The sequence below is a fragment of the Cibotium barometz genome, chromosome 58 (genome assembly GCF_041138505.1).
Source record: "Cibotium barometz isolate CiBa-2024 chromosome 58, ASM4113850v1, whole genome shotgun sequence".
NCBI classification, from domain to species: Eukaryota; Viridiplantae; Streptophyta; class Polypodiopsida; order Cyatheales; family Cibotiaceae; genus Cibotium; species Cibotium barometz.
In genome coordinates, this window is record NC_141103.1 from 17,994,191 (window position 1) to 18,013,680 (window position 19,490).

A 19,490-nucleotide genomic window follows, 5' to 3' on the forward strand; every position below is an offset into this window, starting at 1 on the left:
ATTGCTGATTCTCTAAGCGAAAGTCACATGATGGTAGCTCCTCCATGAGAAGGGACTCTTCCTTTATCGCATGCCTCATGGCTTGATCTTCTTTCTTGGTGTGGTGAGGGAAGGGAGGAGGGAGAAGTCTTGGTTCTTCTTGCAAGTTCAACATATGTCCTAACTCATGACCCATGATGACCTCTAGAACCTAAATGGTTCACTCTCTCATCATCCCAACTTTCCATAAGAGCATCTTCTTCTTTGTGTAATCTATCAAAACATTGAAACAATTACCCATGGTTCCATGGATCTCATAAAACTCTTGCACAAACCTTAGCATAAATCCCATAGTTAGCACCAACACTTTGCTAAGTCCTTTGACCAGCACCTATCATGGAAAATAGCCAAAACTTTGGTAAGTCCTTTCAAGCAATTACCCATGGTTGCATGGCCCCCATAAAAATCTTGAACAAACCTTAGTTTAAAAACCATAATTAGCACCAACACTTTAATAAGTCCTTTGGCCAACACCTATCATGGCAAATTAGCCAAAACGTTGTCTGGCATACCAGCATTACTCTTCTAGTGGGTTGTGGAGCTCTCTTCCTCCACACTCTCTAGGATATTCATCTATATCTTCTCTAAAGTAATCAAATGTTATACACAACCATTGAGTGCTCCACCTCCTCTTAGTCTATTTGTGTTCGCAAGGTATGCTGACTCGTACATACTATCGTTCAAACTCTATCTTATCCAAATTGACTACTTGGAGTAGTTCTACCTCTAGATATGATGCAGTGGATTATTTTATGGTGGAAAATTAATGTAAATAGGCTTATCTACCCTAATAGAAAATATTAGGCAGGACTTATCCACTCTAACAAAAACATTAGGGAGGGCTAATCCCTCTAAATGAAACATTAGCGAGGGTTTATCCCTACAAATGAAACACTAGGGAGGGCTTATCCCTCCAATAAAAGGAGGGCTTATCCCTCCAAGTGAAACACTAGGGAGGACTTATCCCTCCAAGTGAAACACTAGGGAGGACTTATCTCTCCAATAGAAAGGGGGACTCATCTCTCTAATAAAAATAGTAGGGAGGGCATATCCACTCCAATAAAAATAGCAGGGAGCGCTTATCAACCCCAATAAAAATACTAGGGAGGGATTATCCAAGTGACAATAGGGAGGGCTTATCCATTCCTATAAAAATAGTAGGTAGTGGTAGTTCCTAATAGAAAAATAGTAGGGAGGGCTCACCACTTTCTTTTCTAACCATTGTTTCAAGGGCAACTCTATCTTGCTGGAGGTAGGGTCTATCTCTATTATGAAGACCTTGATAAGAACTCAACCAGATCCATAATAGTGTGTTACATTTTCCTTTTTAAGCCCATAAGGATCATATTTGACCTTCACAAGTAGGTCATTCCATTCTTCTAGTATAAAAAAGGACGTGATCTAAGATCCTCTTCTTCACCTTAGGTGATCTTAGTGGGCTCATAAGCCTGCTAGTGAAAGTTATCTCCTCTTCTATTTTCTCCCTTATCTAGGGGAAGAGTGAGCGTACCTTCTCTCTAGGGGAAAAGTGATTGTGCAATTTCTAGGGACAAAAGGATTGTGTACCTTTCACCATGAGCACTTACAATATATCTTAACCATAATGATGTATTACCTTGGCCACTCTCATGCTGCTGAGCCTATTGAAGGCTCCGATGCTGGTGGGGGCACGCCCACTATGACAAACTTCATTTCAAACATGAATCCTCCCATGGAAACTAGCAAATGACTTACAATTCTCATAGGGCACCCTGATGGCAAAGGGGGATCTACTGGTGATGTCAAGACCCAGTGATTAGTTATCTCTGGCATGATGTTAGCACGATCTATCCTTGACAATGATTCATGATACTTGATTACCACCACTGGATAACTTGGGGGATTTTATGAGGATCAACTACTCTATGCATAATGTGAACTAGCCACCCACCACCACTGCTAGGACAAAAGTTTCCACTTTGAATGTTATTGATTTCAACTCACTTCTTAGCAACACTCCACAAGCCGCGAGGCATAGTCCACATAGATAGTCCACATAGATAGGAGAGCGAAATCTCCACCTTTGGCTAGATAAATAGGGCTTCTCATCCTAAAGAGGAGCTTAGAGGTGGACTAATATCTTCCAAAGGTCCAAAGAAGGGAAGGATGGGATGTTTATTAATCGCTATGGGGGAATTGTGGCTTAACTACTCCAACCTTCCTTAAAAGCTTGTTTCACCATGCTTGGAAGTATTACCACTAGGGGTGGGAGAGGTGTCAGAGGGATCTCAAATATCCTTGGGTCCGTGTGATTTTTGCCCACACTATGGGACTCTCTTTTGCTGAACCTTAAGAGGTACTCCCTCCATTACGTTGAACGAAGGGGTGGCAAGAGTAGTTTTGGAGAAATCCTAAGTGTAGTGATCTCATGTTTTCATAAAGTGCAAATAGGTTGAAGAGGATTTGGATGTAGTAATCTCTACTTTTTAGACATTGCAAGCAGGTTGGAGAGCCTTCATGTAGTGCATGAATCATATGAGAGCCCTAAGAATGGTTCAAGGACTGATAGTTTGTGTTTTTTTTCTAAAATTGTCAAGCACCCTGAATGCTAGATTCAAAGGGGGGTCACCTGCATACACTGTCGAGATTTAATATACTAGGGTTAAACACCATATTAGATAATTTGGGAAAAATCCCATTCCCATTTGAAAAATGGGAGCATGGTGAACTTGTCCAAAAGTTTGTCAAAACCCCCTCATGTGACATATCATCGGAAAGATCTTGAAGAGTAGAATCTAAATCTATGATCTCTGACAAATTTGGAGTTAATATGTTTAAGATATGCCCAAAACTATATGGAGTAATTAATTTCCAAAATGTGAGATTTTTCCCAAATTACCTAATATTGACTTGTTAGTTGAGGGGCCAAAAAATATGGCCGATAAGTTGGGAGTGTACGAGCTTAGTATGACAAGCTTGGTAAGATATTTGCACTAGAGGGGGTGGGGTACTTGTCCTTGTATGTGCCCAAAGTTGGGGAGCATGGTCATAAGTAGGTGTAGCCAAGGGAGTGGAGAGGTTTTAAGGGCTTTTTGAGGGGCTTAGTAAGTGGTGGATGTAATAGCCAAACTCACATATAAGCCTGTTGGGACATGGGAGCTACCATCATAGACATATGGTGTGCCAAGAAGGTGTGCCAAGAAGGTAATAGCTGTGAGACTCACATATAAGACTAGGTAATAGCCAAACTCACCTATAAGCCTATTTGGAACATGAGAGCTATTGTCATGGACATATGGTGTGCCAATAAGGGTACTATGTAAGTAGAAGAATCGGTGGACATGAAGCGGTGACTATCTATGTAGTTTTTGGCCAATGGATTTTGAGGGTTGGCTCCTTGTTGGTGAAGTTGTTGTCAAAAACTATGTTTAATTTGTGGCTAAATTCATTCCAATCATGTAAGTTTTCACCTAAAGATAACATCCAACTTTGTACCTCGACACTAAATTGTATATCATGATGATCATCCCAAGAAATGGTTCATCCACCACATCGATCATCTGAACTTTTAGAAGCATAGGTGATTTTGGTCCTCTTCATTATTTTAGATGACGTAAAAAAATACACAAAACAACCAAAAGGTAAAAACCAGTTCAAGTGAATAGAGCTTGTGCCTAGTTTCATTGCAATTTGCACATTATTTGCAAGCTTAAATCAGATCCAAGATGGGAAGTTTTCACTTAAGGCTACATAAGGAAGGGAGTGGTATATAATGTGAATGACCAAAATTAGTTCCTCTCGCATGAAAAATATATAGAGAATTATAAAAAAAGATTTGTTGGGTAGCCAAATAACTTGCATTCTTGTTGTCAAGAATTCACCAATATTGGCATGGAGAATAATGATCTTGCAACTTACACACTCCACAACTGCCACTCTTCCAAATGAGAGGGATACAAAAACATTAAAACATAACATGTCTCAAAATTAAAACTAAAATTAACTAATTTCTTTCTAAAATAAATATCAAATACTCATTATTTAGGCTTGTGCCTTGAAATTTGGTTATTAGGGTGCAATCAAATTTCTTATATGCATATGTTGAATAAGAAGTTCGATTATGATAGTACACCATCTACAAAGCACGTGAATAAGCAGAAGCCTATCTCTCCACCGGAATCAGACCTTAGTTTTCTAGAGATAAAAGCAGAAGGAAAACAAGGAGAAGTGGCCTCACTACACAACGACCAATGATAGGTGTGAAGACACCAGGGCAACCGGAAGAATATGCAGAAGCATAGAAGTGGGTGGATTACCCAAGAAGTGGGTGGGTTACCCAAGAAGGCTCACAGAAGCAAAACTCCAACCATATGATCTATGGGAAGATCTAAAACGATAGCCAATACACATGTCGGTGGAGCATTTACTTACATTGGTGCCTAGTTTCAGGGAGCAACTCATTGGTTGCTTGAAACCTCAGGAAAGAGGAAACTTCACCCTTGACGCCATTGGCAGTATTGAATATTGAAAGGGAAAATACCCCACCATGGGAACCCCCCATGATGAAGCTATCCCAATGATCTAGGTCAAGTTTACCGGAGTAGATATAGCAGAATTTTGTTGGTTGGTGGTTTCGGAGTCAATATCCTATCAAATGCAACATGCAGCATGATCGGCTTGAGTAGATGGCAGTCATCTTGCCATTCACTCTATCAAAATGGTAGATCACGGCCCCGAGTGCAACCACTCAGATTAAACTGGGATCTCACACTGGAGGTATCTGGATACAACTTCCAAATAGCAAATGTGGTGCTGCGGATGGAAAATATTAAAGGCACTTATCCAATGTTGCTTAGCAGACCTTGGCTCTAGCCAAGCATGGATATAGCAAGATTGGGACATGGATATAATTACTATCCAGTGTGGTAAGAAGAAAATCAAGATCTCTGTTGCAAATAGGCGAAAGGTGGAGAAACCATCTCGGCTCAAAGTAGCCAAAGGAGTAAATATGTTCAAAGGGCTAGACCTCGATGAGAGGAGGAGGAGTATCTTCAACAAAATGCTCATTTGATTAGCTTGATTAAGGTTTATGTAGTCTAGATATCGACCAAGAAGTCCCCACAAGGGTGTGAGATTCCCAAGGATCAGTCCGTATTTGGTAGATAAGCAGAGTATAGCATGAAAGCTAGCTAGATGGATATTAATACTTCAAGAATTTTAGTTCATAATAGTGCACACCCCATGTGCCAATTATACAGTGTCAGATTATTTGTCTTGGCTTGAGTCTGGAGAAGCCCCAACCAGAGTGGCAGATGACCTACTAGATGCTAAACTATTCACAATTGACACAGTCACCCCCATCTCCCCAGACATGGTATGATGAAATGCTAACATTTGTTCTCATAGTTCTAATGGAGGATAATCTTTCTAGAGATTAGCGAAAGCATATTGCAATCCGTAGGTCGGTACTTTCAAGTCATAGCCAGCCAGTTATACAAGAAAGGTATCAGCAAAATCCTCTAGTTTCAATCCTTCTCAGAAATTTAGTGACATCCTCACCCTTTGAACACTTCATCACCCTTGGTTTTGCTATGCTGAACACAATCCTTTGCAAGACTGATAGCACTTTGATTATCACATCAAAGAGGAGTGCTAGAAGGTGGAGGATACCTAATGTCTGAAAGTAACTAACGTAACCATATCAACTCACACAAGCTGCTAATGATGCCGCTACATATTCTGCAACACAATGTTGTTTCTTGCTCATCCAAGAAACCAAGCATCCATTGACAAAAAAAGAAATTTCCACTTGTAGATCTCATTGAAGAATGAGAACTTGCCCAATCAACATCAAAATAACCAATTAAGCATAAAGGTGAAGAGTGAGATGAAGATGCCTGTCGATGATAGAAGAGGGCATGATCTTTAGTTCCCTTTACATACTTCAAAACACGCTTTGCTTCAATACAATGGCCATGAGAAGGCTGAGCAATATATTGACCAAGAAGATTTGCAGTGAAAAGAACATCAGGGCATGTATTGAGGCCAACAAATTGTAGATAGCCAACCAGATTTGCATATGGGAAATCATCCATCAAAGGATGATCATATTTTGAAGTCCGATTCTTAGCAGAATGCATAACAATAGGAGTACATACCGGATGTGCATCAACCAATCAAAATTTTTCAAGAATGTCAGTAATGAATTTTGTTTGTCGAAGAAGAGAAATACATTTCTCACCAGATCACTTGATTTGAATGCCAATACATGAATAAATTTCACCAAGATCCTCCATTTCAAATGTTGAGGATAAGAGCTTCTTAATATGTAGAAGGAAGGATAAACCATTGGCAACCAAGATGGTATCATCCACATATAAAGAAATAAAAATAAATAAGTGGTATTGTCAGTCATTTCAAGTGGATCAGAAGAACATGAAGCAAATTCGTGTGATTAAAGAATGGCATCAATCTTTAAGTACCATGCACAAGAAGCCTATTTCAAACCATAGAGAGCTCGATGAAGACGACATACAAGATGTTCCTTTCTTGGGATAAAAAAGCCAACTGGTTATTCCATATATATCTCTTCTTTCAAGTCACCATTGAGAAAAACTGTTTTAACATCCATTTGATGAATTTCTAAATCAAATTGAGTGGTAATTGCCAAAAGAACACGTATACTTGAGTGGTAAATGCCAAATTGAGTGGTAAATGCCAAAAGAACACGTATACTTGAGTGGTAAATTCCAAAAGAACATGTATACTTGTCATGCAAACAACATGTGATAATGTATCATGATAGTTAACACTTACTACTTGAGAATATCCTTTGGCAACTAGACGTGCTTTAAATTTTTTAAAAGAACCATCAGCCGCCTTAACTTTTATCTTATATACCCACTTACACTTAATAGGTGTTCGTCCACGAGGAAGATCAGTTAGAATCCAAGTACCTTTGGAGATAAGAGAATCATACTCAACTTGCATAGCATCTTGCCCCATTGATCCTTTTGTGGAGAAGAAATAGCTTGCTCATACGTAACTCAATAATGGACATGGCATAAAATTCAATGTCATCTCATGAGGAGTATGAGAACCATGTTCATCTTCAATAGGAAAGGTGAATGTAGATATCAATGTCAAGGCTATTTTTTTCACAATCCAATGAAGAGGATGGGATAGAGAAATCAACTTGAGAATCAATAATAAGAGATTCATTGATCAAAAGAGGAAATGATGTGAGAATGGTTTGTGAATCATCAGATACATCAATGGACCATTCACCACCCATAGTATGCTCATCAAAAATTGCATCAAGGCTTAGAGTTACCTTCTTAGAGATATGATCATAGAACTTACAGCCTTTGGCATTATCGGGATACCCATTGAAAATTACCTTAGCGGGAGGATCAATATTTGTTCTTGTCTCTTTAGGAACATGAATATAGGCGATGCAAAAAAAGACACGTAAATGGGAGATAGAGTGTGTTGTACCTATCCAACTTGCAATGGAAATATCACAAGGAACATTTTTAGGTAAAAAATTTTGAACATAAACTTCTGTAAGAATTGCCTCTACCCAAAACATCTTTGATAGACCAGCTTGAATAAGAAGACACCTCATGGCATTGATAATGGTCTGATTTTTACGCTCAGCAACTCCATTTTGCTGAGGAGAATAGGGAATGGTAAGTTCATGATGAATTCCATTAACAACACAATATTCTTAAAAATCATGGGATATGTATTCTCCACCATTTTTACTTCGTATAGTTTTGATAGCCCAACCAGTTTAAAGTTTAACATGTTTGCAGTATCGTGTTGAAATACACTGAGAACTTCTTATTTATGTCGTAGAAGAAAAATGTATGTAAATCGAGAAAAATCATCAATAAATGGAAGGAAATAGCGAAATTCGGAGTAGGTTGGAGGGAATGGAGCACAAATGTTAGTATGAATAAGCTCTAATAGATCTTGAGAGTGATGAGAAGTGGAAGAAATAAAAGGTTTTCAGTGATGTTTGCCTAATGCGCAATGTTCACAGACACAAAGAATTGAGCGAGGCTTCATTTGAAGACCACACATTAATTCAAAATGATATAAATCAAGAATTTTTGAGAAGTCAGCATGGGAAGGGTGAGAATGCCAAATGTTTCTATCACGATTTCTTGGTAAAGTTACAACATTAGCTACATCATCTGTTAATGAGATGAAAGCTCAAATAGATTACCTCAACGAGGAGCACTTGCTATGGTATGTCCATCCTTCTCAAGTCAACATTAAGTATGGCTAAAACCAAAAAATAAACCAAAATCCACAAGATGAGCAACTGATAAAAGTTTGCATTGAAGATCAGGAACATGTAAAACACCTCGCAAAATTCGAGTAGAGGAGTGTGTTCCCAAGTAAAGATCACCAATACATATAACTTGACATATAGTATCATCAGCAAGATAAACCATCTTTTTGATTGGTAAAGTATGATAATTATGAAGCCATTGAGCTTGAAATGTCATGTTACTAGTGGCACCAGAATACACTATAAATGTAGCACCATCATAAACAAGAAGCATTTGATCTGATGAGATATGGTAATTTACACAATTCACCTTCTCGTGATCAATATCTTCATGAGAGTTATCGACATCATAAGCTTTATTACATTCATTATCATACTTTTTCTTTAGACAGTGAGAAGTGGTATGATTTGACCACAATATGTACATGTCGTAGGTGGACTGGTGGTTGGTCTCTTATTAGATCGAGAGAATCCATGTTCTTCATCATATAATATGGCAAAACAATTAGATTGATAATTTCCATTTTTGTGATGATAATTGAAATACCTGCTAGAACCATATTGTTGATTAGAGCATCCTCCACGAGAAAAACAATTTCCACCAACGACTAGGGAACCATGAAACGGAGCGCATCCTCAGAAGAATCTGAGTGATGTGTAAGAAGAGAATCTGCAGAGGGCTCTGTACATTGTTCATGATGTTGTGAAGATTCAATAAGATATATGCAAGTACTATCAAAATCAATACCATCTTTGCTAGAAAGAATCGTGACAATATTGCCATATTTTTCATCTTTGAGAGTGTGAAGAAGTTGGTCAACAAGTTGAGGTCATGCAATAGGAGCACTAGTAGCAAGTTGATTAAACAATTTCTTTGAATGATTCAATATGAGAAGTCATAGAGGTAGAAACTTTGTTATCCACCAACCTGTCCAACATATTATGCAGATGAATGATTTTGGTGGTAGATTTCTTCTCAAAAGTAGAAATAAGATATTTCCAAATATCATTGGAAGTGGGAAGATTAAATTATACATCCAACATAAGAGAATCGTGAAGAGAGAAGACAAAATATATCATCGAGCGGCCTTATCTTTCTTTGTCCATTTGGATGAAAGTATTTACCAATCAATAACTAACTACCCATTAGTAATAAGCAAACCAACAACATCAATAGGTCTACGGACATGAAGAATTTCCATATACAATGTCAGAAAGATCGTCACCTTCAAGAATCAAAGTCATCTTTTCCTTCCAACTAGGAAAACCATGACCTTGAAAAATAGGCATAAAGCGCTAACAAGAAGGATAACCATTAATAGGAGAAATATTCCCCATGGAGAGAGTGCGATGAAGAGAAAAAATATATGAATAATAAAAGGTATATTTGAGGACAATCGCCTTGATACTAAAAACGAACATCACCAAAATAGTAGTATTAATGCTTTTCGAGGCGTAAAGAATAGTGTTGCATGACAAATGAAGATCAATACAAGGATGCAACAAAAAAGACACTTAGGGCTCTTGAAAAGAGTTCCACTTTGTAGATGAATGTGGGAGAGGGCTTGACAATAATCCCACATGGGAACTTTTGGGAGTTCTAGAATTTTTGTATAAAAGGTGGCTCATTTGAGAGCATGGACACATTGGGCAAACTCATGTTTGAGCTCTCTTGAGACTAGCTCTCCCTCTTCTTCCATAGAGGTGCAAGCTCTTCTCTCTTCCCATCTACATTGTTGTAAGTTCTATTCTTTTGTTAATTCAATGCAATGAGTTGATATTTGTCTCTCTTCTCATGTCAATTCTCTAGTGTGCATGTTTCTTATTGATAGCTTCAAGGATTGTGTGCATGCTAGGGAAATGAGTATTTGAGAATGAAGAATGCTTTGATCTTGTGTGAGCAATAGCTAAGCTTTCTTCTTGTTTGGATGTATGGATGAGTGGAATGTGGAGTTGAGTGAGCAATAGCAAGATTGAGCTTGAGTGTGTGTTGAGTCTATGTCAATAGTAGTAGTTTTCTTAGCAATCTCTCCATCAAATGGATAAGCTTTTGTGCACCGGTACAGGTTGAATCCCTAGCTCCGAAAGGGATGCAAATCCCATTGGATTGAGCTAAGTGTGGATCATACTACTCTTGCTACAAGTGAGAGAGTTTTTCCGTCTCTCCATTGGCGCCGCTGCCGGGGAGAAGACTCAAATCCGGTTGAGAGTGTGTGGAAACCACCACTATTTCCTTTTTTGGTTGCAAAACCATTGAGTGATTAGATTAAGTTCGGGTGTGTGATCTCGGTGTGAGTGGATAAGGTTAGGATAAGGAAAAAAAAAACATTGAGCGGTTGAGGTTTCTCCCGCATTGTTTTTTATGTTTTATTGCTTTTATGCTTTTTCAAGTACCATTCATTATGCTTACCTTCATTGTTTTTTGTCATTTCATGCTTTCATGCTTTTTGCTAACATGTGATTAGTCAAAAAAAATTTAAAAAAAAAAGAGAAAAGAGGTGCGTTGCTAAGCTCTTCCATAGCTTATGCAAGCTCCATAGACTCCCAAGCGTGAAGCCCGCTTAAAGAAGAGGGAGAGCTAGTCTCAAGAGAGCTCAAACATGAGTTTGCCCAATGTGTCCATGCTCTCAAATGAGCCACCTTTTATACAAAATTTCTAGAACTCCCAAAAGTTCCCATGTGGGATTATTGTCAAGCCCTCTCCCACATTCATCTACAAAGTGGAACTCTTTTCAAGAGCCCTAAGTGTCTTTTTTGTTGCATCCTTGTATTGATCTTCATTTGTCATGCAACAAATAGCTGAGGCAAAAAAAAAGGCTTGATAATAAAAACAAATGTCACCAAAATAGCACTATCATCTCGACATATATGCCTTGCCTCATAACACAAGGGAGGCTCTCATTATTATTACTTGCAACATCTTTAATGCTCGGAGTAGTAAACATCAACAATAAAAGTTATTTTGGCTCGTACTGCCATTCATTATTGACATGTTTTAATGAATCTTATCATCCAAGCATCCCTACAAGAATTCTGTATTAACATGCTCCGACATGATTATTTAGTCATCAACCATGCTTCAAGTTGTGATGGCTTACGTTATTTTCCTAATTTTCTAAATGCAAAGGTTGATTGGTTATATTGTTTTGTTATAATTATGCCAATTTTCTTGGAGCCCAACTTGATTGTGGGATTTTTATTATATCACTTGTGGCATTTTGATTATATCCCTTGTTATGATTTGAGGAAAACTAGGCAATTTTATTCCACATATTTTTCACATACTAGGCAGTTTTGCTCCACATTCTTTTGGGCAATTTTTCTCCCGATACTAGGCAATTTTTCTCCATATACTTGGGCAGTTTTGCTCCACATACTTTATTAGCATTTGGGGCTCTTTTTTAAGGCGACTTTGTATTTATGTGTGCACACATGTTCTTGTATATTATTTGTGCATAAATCATTTTGTACATGTTCATGTTGTCCAAAGAGTGGCATCGTGAACCATCTCTAAAGACATTGTTTTGTGCATAACTCATACAAATTTTTAGCAGGTACTATACAGTTCCACATTTTATATTATTTTTTCAAAACACCTTAGAGCTTTATCAATATTGGGGGTCTTTTAACATAGACCTTGGTGACTCCTTCTTGGTGAAAATTAGGTTATTCTCCCACGCTATTCAACCATACATCTCCAGCTCATTATAATATTTCGATAGCTCCATAGGCTATGAAGGGTCTTTATGACCATTGTACTTGTAATATTTCCATATTTTTGTAGCTCTATAGGTTGTGAAGGTTCTTTATGACCATTGTACTTCCAATATTTCCATATTTTCATAGTTTTATAGGCTGTGAAGAGTCTTTATGACCATTGTACTTGCAATATTTTCATTGTAGAACTTCAAATATAATAATAAAATGGTAGGCATATATTGGGGCTATGGGTTTTTCCTTTGTTACTCCCCAAGCTTTTCTTCATCCACCCCACAATTAGAGAACTTTGTTTGAGCCGCGGTGTTGGAGCTATATATACCCTGCCCAACCTAACCCTAGATCTCACCTATATATACCTAACCTCAGTGTGCTTTCCATACACTTTGGGAGTGATGTCTCATGTACCTCTTTGTCTCTTTTACTCTTTCTCACATATGTCAACAAATCAATCTCTCTCTCTCTCTCTTTCTTCCTCTGTCAAACCAAAGCCCTAAACAAAAGCCTTCTAATCCCTAATGGGGGAACCAAATTATGTGTGGTGGCTGGGTAATGGCCTCTATAACACCACCAACAACAGACACACAAGAAGAAAACACAATTGGATCAAAACTGGGAAACACTGAAATCCTAGATTTAAGGGCACCAATCAACTCAACAACTATCCTCATCAGTCCTCCACCTGACTCAATTGGATACTTCAACACCCTCCCTTACCCCTATCTCATCCAGATGACTGCCTCTGAAATCCTCCACTAGTCCCCAGTCAGAAACCTATTCTCCAAGCTCCTAGAATGTCTTTCACCATCAACTGGCCTTATATCTTTACTTTAGAAGCTCTCTGTGTACTAGCCAACTACCCTCTGGTGACACTTCTCCAACTCCCTTTTGACTGCACTATCTGAGATAGACTTGGCTGTCCGAACTAGAATAAACTGACCTCTGTGTCAGACTAGGTGTCTATAAGGCTGGATCTATGCTTGGTTTGAGTCTTCTGAGTACCTACTAGAGGTGTCGGTGGATAGTAAGGAGAGGAAGCTGAAAAGAATTGAGTCACAGCTGCCAAAAAACCCCATCAGATCATAATGCCTTTTGATAGCTGACTTCTGATAGTAATGAGCTCTGACCCACAAACGCTTCTCTCAAAATCAGATAAGCTATCCCAAGGTCGCTACTCCTTCAGCTAATGATATTGATCTAGCTAACTCTATATTCTCACACTTGATGCTGACTGAGTCAGCACTGACTCAAAATTGGTTCCTAAGTCATCAGAGTGATACTCACTTTTTCCTTCACAAACCCAACTCTCTTTCTTCTTCATATACAAAAACATATCAGCATCTCAACAATCCTAAGACTTGGGCACTGACATTTTAGAAGAAAATAAAAAACTCAAGGATCCCCTCAAGAAGACCCCGTGACAACACTTCAAAGCTTAATCCTCAGTAGCCTACAGTTAAAGGAGAAATTGAACTGGATTAAGTATCTAACAAAGAATCAATCTGAGAACCCAAGGACACACCCCTTGGCCGATTATCCAATCTTCATCTCATCTCTCTTTGCTCTATTTACAAACAACTCCTCTCATGACATTGTCTTTTCTGTAAACTTGAAAATATACAGCTGCTCTAGCCTACATTCTTCACGACAAAAGAAGACCTGCAGGAGATGCACTCCACTGCAGCCTCACCTCTACTATGCTCTCTGGTGGTCGCTATCAACCACCGTTCTTGTCTATGTCCAAATAGCTCTTGTCTTTCCCTCTTGAACCCAGATCGCCACCTCCATTCTTTTAGATCAATGCACCAGCTATCTTCCTTGGATCTTCATGGGCCTTCTATTTTCATTATCGCACTCTGCTTTTCCACTTTTGTTGCCATGCGTTGTTTTTATCCCCATGGACCTTCTACACACCATCATATACACATTGCTTTCTTCTACACATCATGTTTGGGATGGGCTTAGGATTCTCCTCAAAACATGTTTCCTTCGCATTAGCACACATGCCCACTTCAAAGAGTCTCTTGCACAAGCACATGAGATAGTTTCATGGCAATCTATCCCAAAAGGCACTAGTTTCAAGTTCCCCTCTTTGGATGAATCAAAGTGTGGATCACTTTAATCCTCATGACACTTGAATGTTCTAGCACTGTTACTGTGCATTTCTTGACTATTTGTTGACCCTCAAGGTCCTATACTCTTGGTTATTTGTGGAGAGTCAACATGTGGAGGGATAGGCAATAACTACTACCTAGTAGGAGGACTAAGAAGAGGAGGACCGACATTGCTAGTGCAAGTACGAGATGGGGTTATGTGAAAAGGAAAAAGGTAGATCACACCAAGGCAACATTTAAAGTGAGGGAATGTAGATTGTTAGCTACTACTACTCACATCCAAGTTAGTCATCTTGATTTCTACTATATGGACTTGGCATTACAAGTAAGTCAAATCTTAACTAAAAACCTTCTCATAATTAGTTGACTTAGTAGGAGCATAGTTTAAACTGATTTGGTTTTTGAAAAGTAAGCTAATAAATGACTTTTGTAGGTGACAACTTGAGTTGATATGGAATGAGATTTTTACCCTAGTTAATTGTCTTGGGTTGTGAATAAATTTGGAATAATGGTTTGAGATTGTTGTCCATCACAAGATAGGACTTTCTTGCTTCCATTGGTTAATATGGATTCCCTAGACCTAGAATTTGGATTAGGAATGCTAGTGTTCCCATCTATGTCTCCACTTGGTTTGAGTACTAGGATAAGATCTCAATTATTAACTTTTGATTAAAAATAAAGATTGTTTTTTGCATATTAAAGAAAAGTGGTTGTTGTTTTTATAGATAGATGATTGTCTTATATGTTATTGCTTATTTTGGTGTCATAAAGATGGTTGACATTGTTGAAATGAGTGATGCTAGAGTGCCAAGTCACCTAGCCAAGTTATCCCACATGAGCTATCATAGCTTTGTTGTACTCTCCTCATATAAAAGGGATCCCTTTTCAAGCAATGTATCACATCAACTCAACTCAAGCATCAATATCAAGTAGGTCTATTTGGTTCGTATTTGTCTATCTCTTTTGGTCTTGCCATTTGGTTAAGCAATCATGTTTAGCATTCTATTTGATCCACCATAGTTTAGCCTAGCTCTCGGTCCATGTTTCTCAACATGGTATCAGAGCCGAGATGGCCTGGCTTGACTTAATAGGTCATTAGGGTTAGGTCCTTCTCTCTCTCTTCCACTCTTGGAAAGTGGTGCCACCAAATAGAAGTGATGTTGTTTGGAGGAGGGAGATTAGGATTGTATTAGTTTTTTCTTTTCATACATTTTTTTTCTTGCAATAAGCACACTTTATTAACCTCACTAACCCTCTCTTATCCACTCTCTTCTATGCACCTCCATAATCTTTAATAGTCAACACTTATTAGCAACTCAGTTTATCACAAAGCTTTTAGTGTAGAGTTTTTTTATGTAGTTTGTGTAGCATAGCTAGCCTTGGAGTAGCCAAAAGCAAAGACAAGCATGGCCAGTGCTGTCCAATGGCAAAAGCACATCATGAAGGCCAATGTGTGAAGCACAAATAAAGAATAGCCTCATGAAGGCGCAAGGCAATCGACTTTGTAGAGGGCAACAGGCTGTCTTCTTCTTCAATGTCCATGGTCTGAGCATCCTCTTCTTTGTCATAGCCTTTCTTTCTTGCCTTGATGTTGCGCGCTTTCGCTTGTTACATTGGCCTCCCAAACCCTCATCTAGCTTTTTGAAGTCCAACTGAGATGCCATAGAGTAGGATCAAAATCGTTAGGGCAGCCAACAGCCACTAGGCCCAAAGAAGCACAGCGAAGGGAAGGCAAGGCTTCGAAGGGCTGCAGGCTGCAAGGAAGCCACTGACATATGCAGTATTGCATTTCGCCACCACTGATTGCGGTGGGGCTGATTAGCACTACAAGGGATCGGGCTCATACCCGCGCTCCTAGCCGCTAAAAATGACTTGTGAAAAAAAGTAGCGGGCTCGTGTATCAGCGCGTGTATCATTGCAACCACAGACATGCGTGTAAAAGCGTGTGTATAGGACTGTTCAAATGCGCTGATACACAGGAGTATACACGCGTTCTGTCAGTTCCAGCTGCATTTAGACGCGCTGATACAAGCATCTATACACGCGTTTTGTGAATTTAGATGTGCTTATACATGCGTATTTCTCAGGTTTGACACGTTTATACACGCGTATTTTACAGATTATCTGCGTATATACACGCGATTGTCTACAGATTATCCGCGTATATACACGCGAACAGAGAGCAAAAAAAAATCTAGAGAGTGCTATTTGGTACCTGAATGCTGTTCCAGCATTCCAGCACCCAATAACACTCTCTGGATTATTTTTTCTTAGTGCATTGGACCATCCATCCACGAAGAACATATCCATGAGAAATATTAAGACAAGAACGACATGAATGCATACATTGTCAATACACGATTTAAGATAGACATGAATGCAATACTATCGATTCACGATTCAATATTACTATCAAAATTTCACACATATATACAAGGGAGTCCATATGTCGACGTAGCCCATGGCTTCAGTTTACAAAAAAATATATACAACCACATCCTCAATATGGAATGTGATACTATAAGTCTGAGTACTACTCAGACCCAGATGATGACTCGGTGCTCCCTCCATGCTCAGATGAGCTCACATCGGTCGGAATGTACGATAAGTAGTGCTCACGTGCACCCTCTGCAGTGGCGGCGGGTGGATCATCAGCAGCTTGTGCCTGTTCAAGTAATATATAGTATATAAGTATATATATATGTAATTCAATAAACCAAAATCATTCGTTTAGAGTTTTCAAGTACCTGTCGACCGTATGGTCTCATGGCCATCTCAAACTGCGCGTCCGTAATACGTCCCTCGGCTCTGATGAAGATGGCTCACGTGTCACGTCTGCTATGCAAGCGAGCATACGCAGTATCATGGGTTGTGGGCTTCCTCCCCGTAACCCGTCTCACTGTATCATAATCAACACAATTTGTAAGATTAAAACAATCATAGAATCAATGAATTAAGTAAACAATCAAATAAAGTGACAAGATACTTACGAACTCTGCCTCCCATGACTCGACGCTGCTAGAGCCGAAATGCGAAGAGCCAATGGTCTCCATCTGGATCCGTCGTGTCTCCACATGCTGCCTGCTCTTCACGCCACCCTCTGCTCGTTTCTTTGCCTCCTTCCACTCACGTTTGTGCGCAGTGGTAGGTTTCTCGGCAGGATAGCCACCCGCGCAGCTACATTTAGCCCATCATCGTACACGAGTTTTTTAAGGTGAGATCTTTTATTACTTAAGATCTCCCTTATTCGCATCCTTCCCCATACATCCGAGAATGTAGCATGTGGGGGATTGGGGTACCGACTATGTACAGCCTCTATCACCTCCCCAACTAATCGGCTATTTTGATCTTTAAATTTAATAAAACAATTTCTATACAAGTTTGATACTACCCCATGCATGTACTCCATTACCTCCCTCCCCCTTGCATCCATCACTATCCCGCCCCTATCCGTCACATCATAGCAGATCACTCCCTCCACCTCTCTCATCTCCTCCTCTTCCGAACTGTCTCCTCTAACTCTTCTCCCTCTATCTCCTCTCTCACCGCGTGCCCTACTACCTCCCCCACCAAAGCACCCGCCGCATCCTCCACTCCCACTCTTCCTACTGCTGTGCGGGTGTAGTCATGACTGGGGGATTGTCTACGTGACGGTGGCTGTGAGCCCTGACGTGACGGTCGCTGTGAGCCCTGACGTGACGGTGGCTCTAAGGGAGTACGTGATGGTGACTGTGATCCCTGACGTGACAGTGCTTGGGAGGGTGTGCGTGAGTGTGTCTGGGATGAGGTATGTCTCCTCGGTGGGTCTGGGAGAGGAGAAGCTGCATGCCGTCTCGTCGGACTCGTAGGCATAGACGGTAGTGGAGTGCCCTAGATACTCGCGGTAGGGGTATAGACACCAGGCATGGAAGGAGGGGGATGGGCATACATGTACTCTGTAAGCTCAACTGGACCAGGATGGCGCCCAAAATGATTTAGCATCTCCATCAGCCAATTGCTGTACGCAAATGGATCGGATGAAGAACTTGGAATATCCATAAAGAATCTGCAAAAATAATCCTCATGTACATCATGGGCTGTCTCTTGACTCACACAAATATCATCATTCAAGTCACCTATCAGCCTGCAAACCATAGAAACCGGAAACATAGTCTCGTGTATACACCCAGCCAGAAACGTGTGTATACACCCGTCCAGAAACGCATGTATATCCGCGTGAATAGTCTGTGCAGACAAGATACACGCGTTTATACACGCGTTTTTACACGCGACCTGTTCAAAAAAAAATTCGAAAGCGACCGACCTCCGACAATGTGTCCTTATAAAAGACCCACTGCCACCCTTGTCAGAATCGTTCACCGAAAATCGCAACCACAGAAGCAAAAGGACAGAGACAAACCCAAAAAACAAAGACAAAATAGCATAAACAAATCTGAGAACAAATCTGAGGAAGGAGACAAGGCAAAGGACAAACTGACTCACCTCTGAAAAAGTGAGTCTTCTTTGTTGGTCGGTTTCCTTCACCCGTGTGTGCTCCTTCTCTGCTTCCTCCTTGCGTTATTAGTGTCTGTTGGAAGAGGCAAAAACGAAAGAGGGCAGATATGCTAGTTCAAAATGTTTATTTGGGGAAGGCGGGCCATTTTTAGTTTAAACAGTTCGTCGCGTGTAGAAACGCGTGTATTTTCGCATGTACAGTAAATTAGCCGCAATTATACACGCGATTTTCAGGAAGTACCCGTGTTTATAAACGCGATTTTTAGGAAATAGCCACGTTAATACACGCAATTTTTGGGAAATATCCGCATTTATACACGTGTTTTTTTCTCTTTCATTAAAAACATTGGCATGATTTTGTGTTTTCTATTTTACACATAGGATGTCATCAACCTCCTCAAGCAGTTCTGGGGAAGATGAGACAATGCATCATCGTAATCACGATGTGTAGTTGGGACAACAAATCAAATGTATGTGTAATCGATGTCAAGGTTGCATTGTACGAGCACGTCGAATTACCTTAAATCACATCTCCATGTATGGAGAATGGAATCAAACAGGTTTAGAGGTGAGTAGATGTAAATTGATGGTATTCAAATGACTCATGGTATCCAAATTAAATTAATGGAGTTATAATATATAAACTCTAATTGAAGCAGGATGCAGTACCACACCCTAACATGGTGCCCTACACACGGCGAGAGCATGCAAAGCGTCGAGAGACGAGATGATGCTGGAGCTTTGGGATCTATTGTCAGAGATGAGTGGGAAAGGGATGACAATAGCCCTGCACCCCACGAAGTTGTGGAAGAGGAAGTGTTTGATGATATGGTGCGGAATCTTTT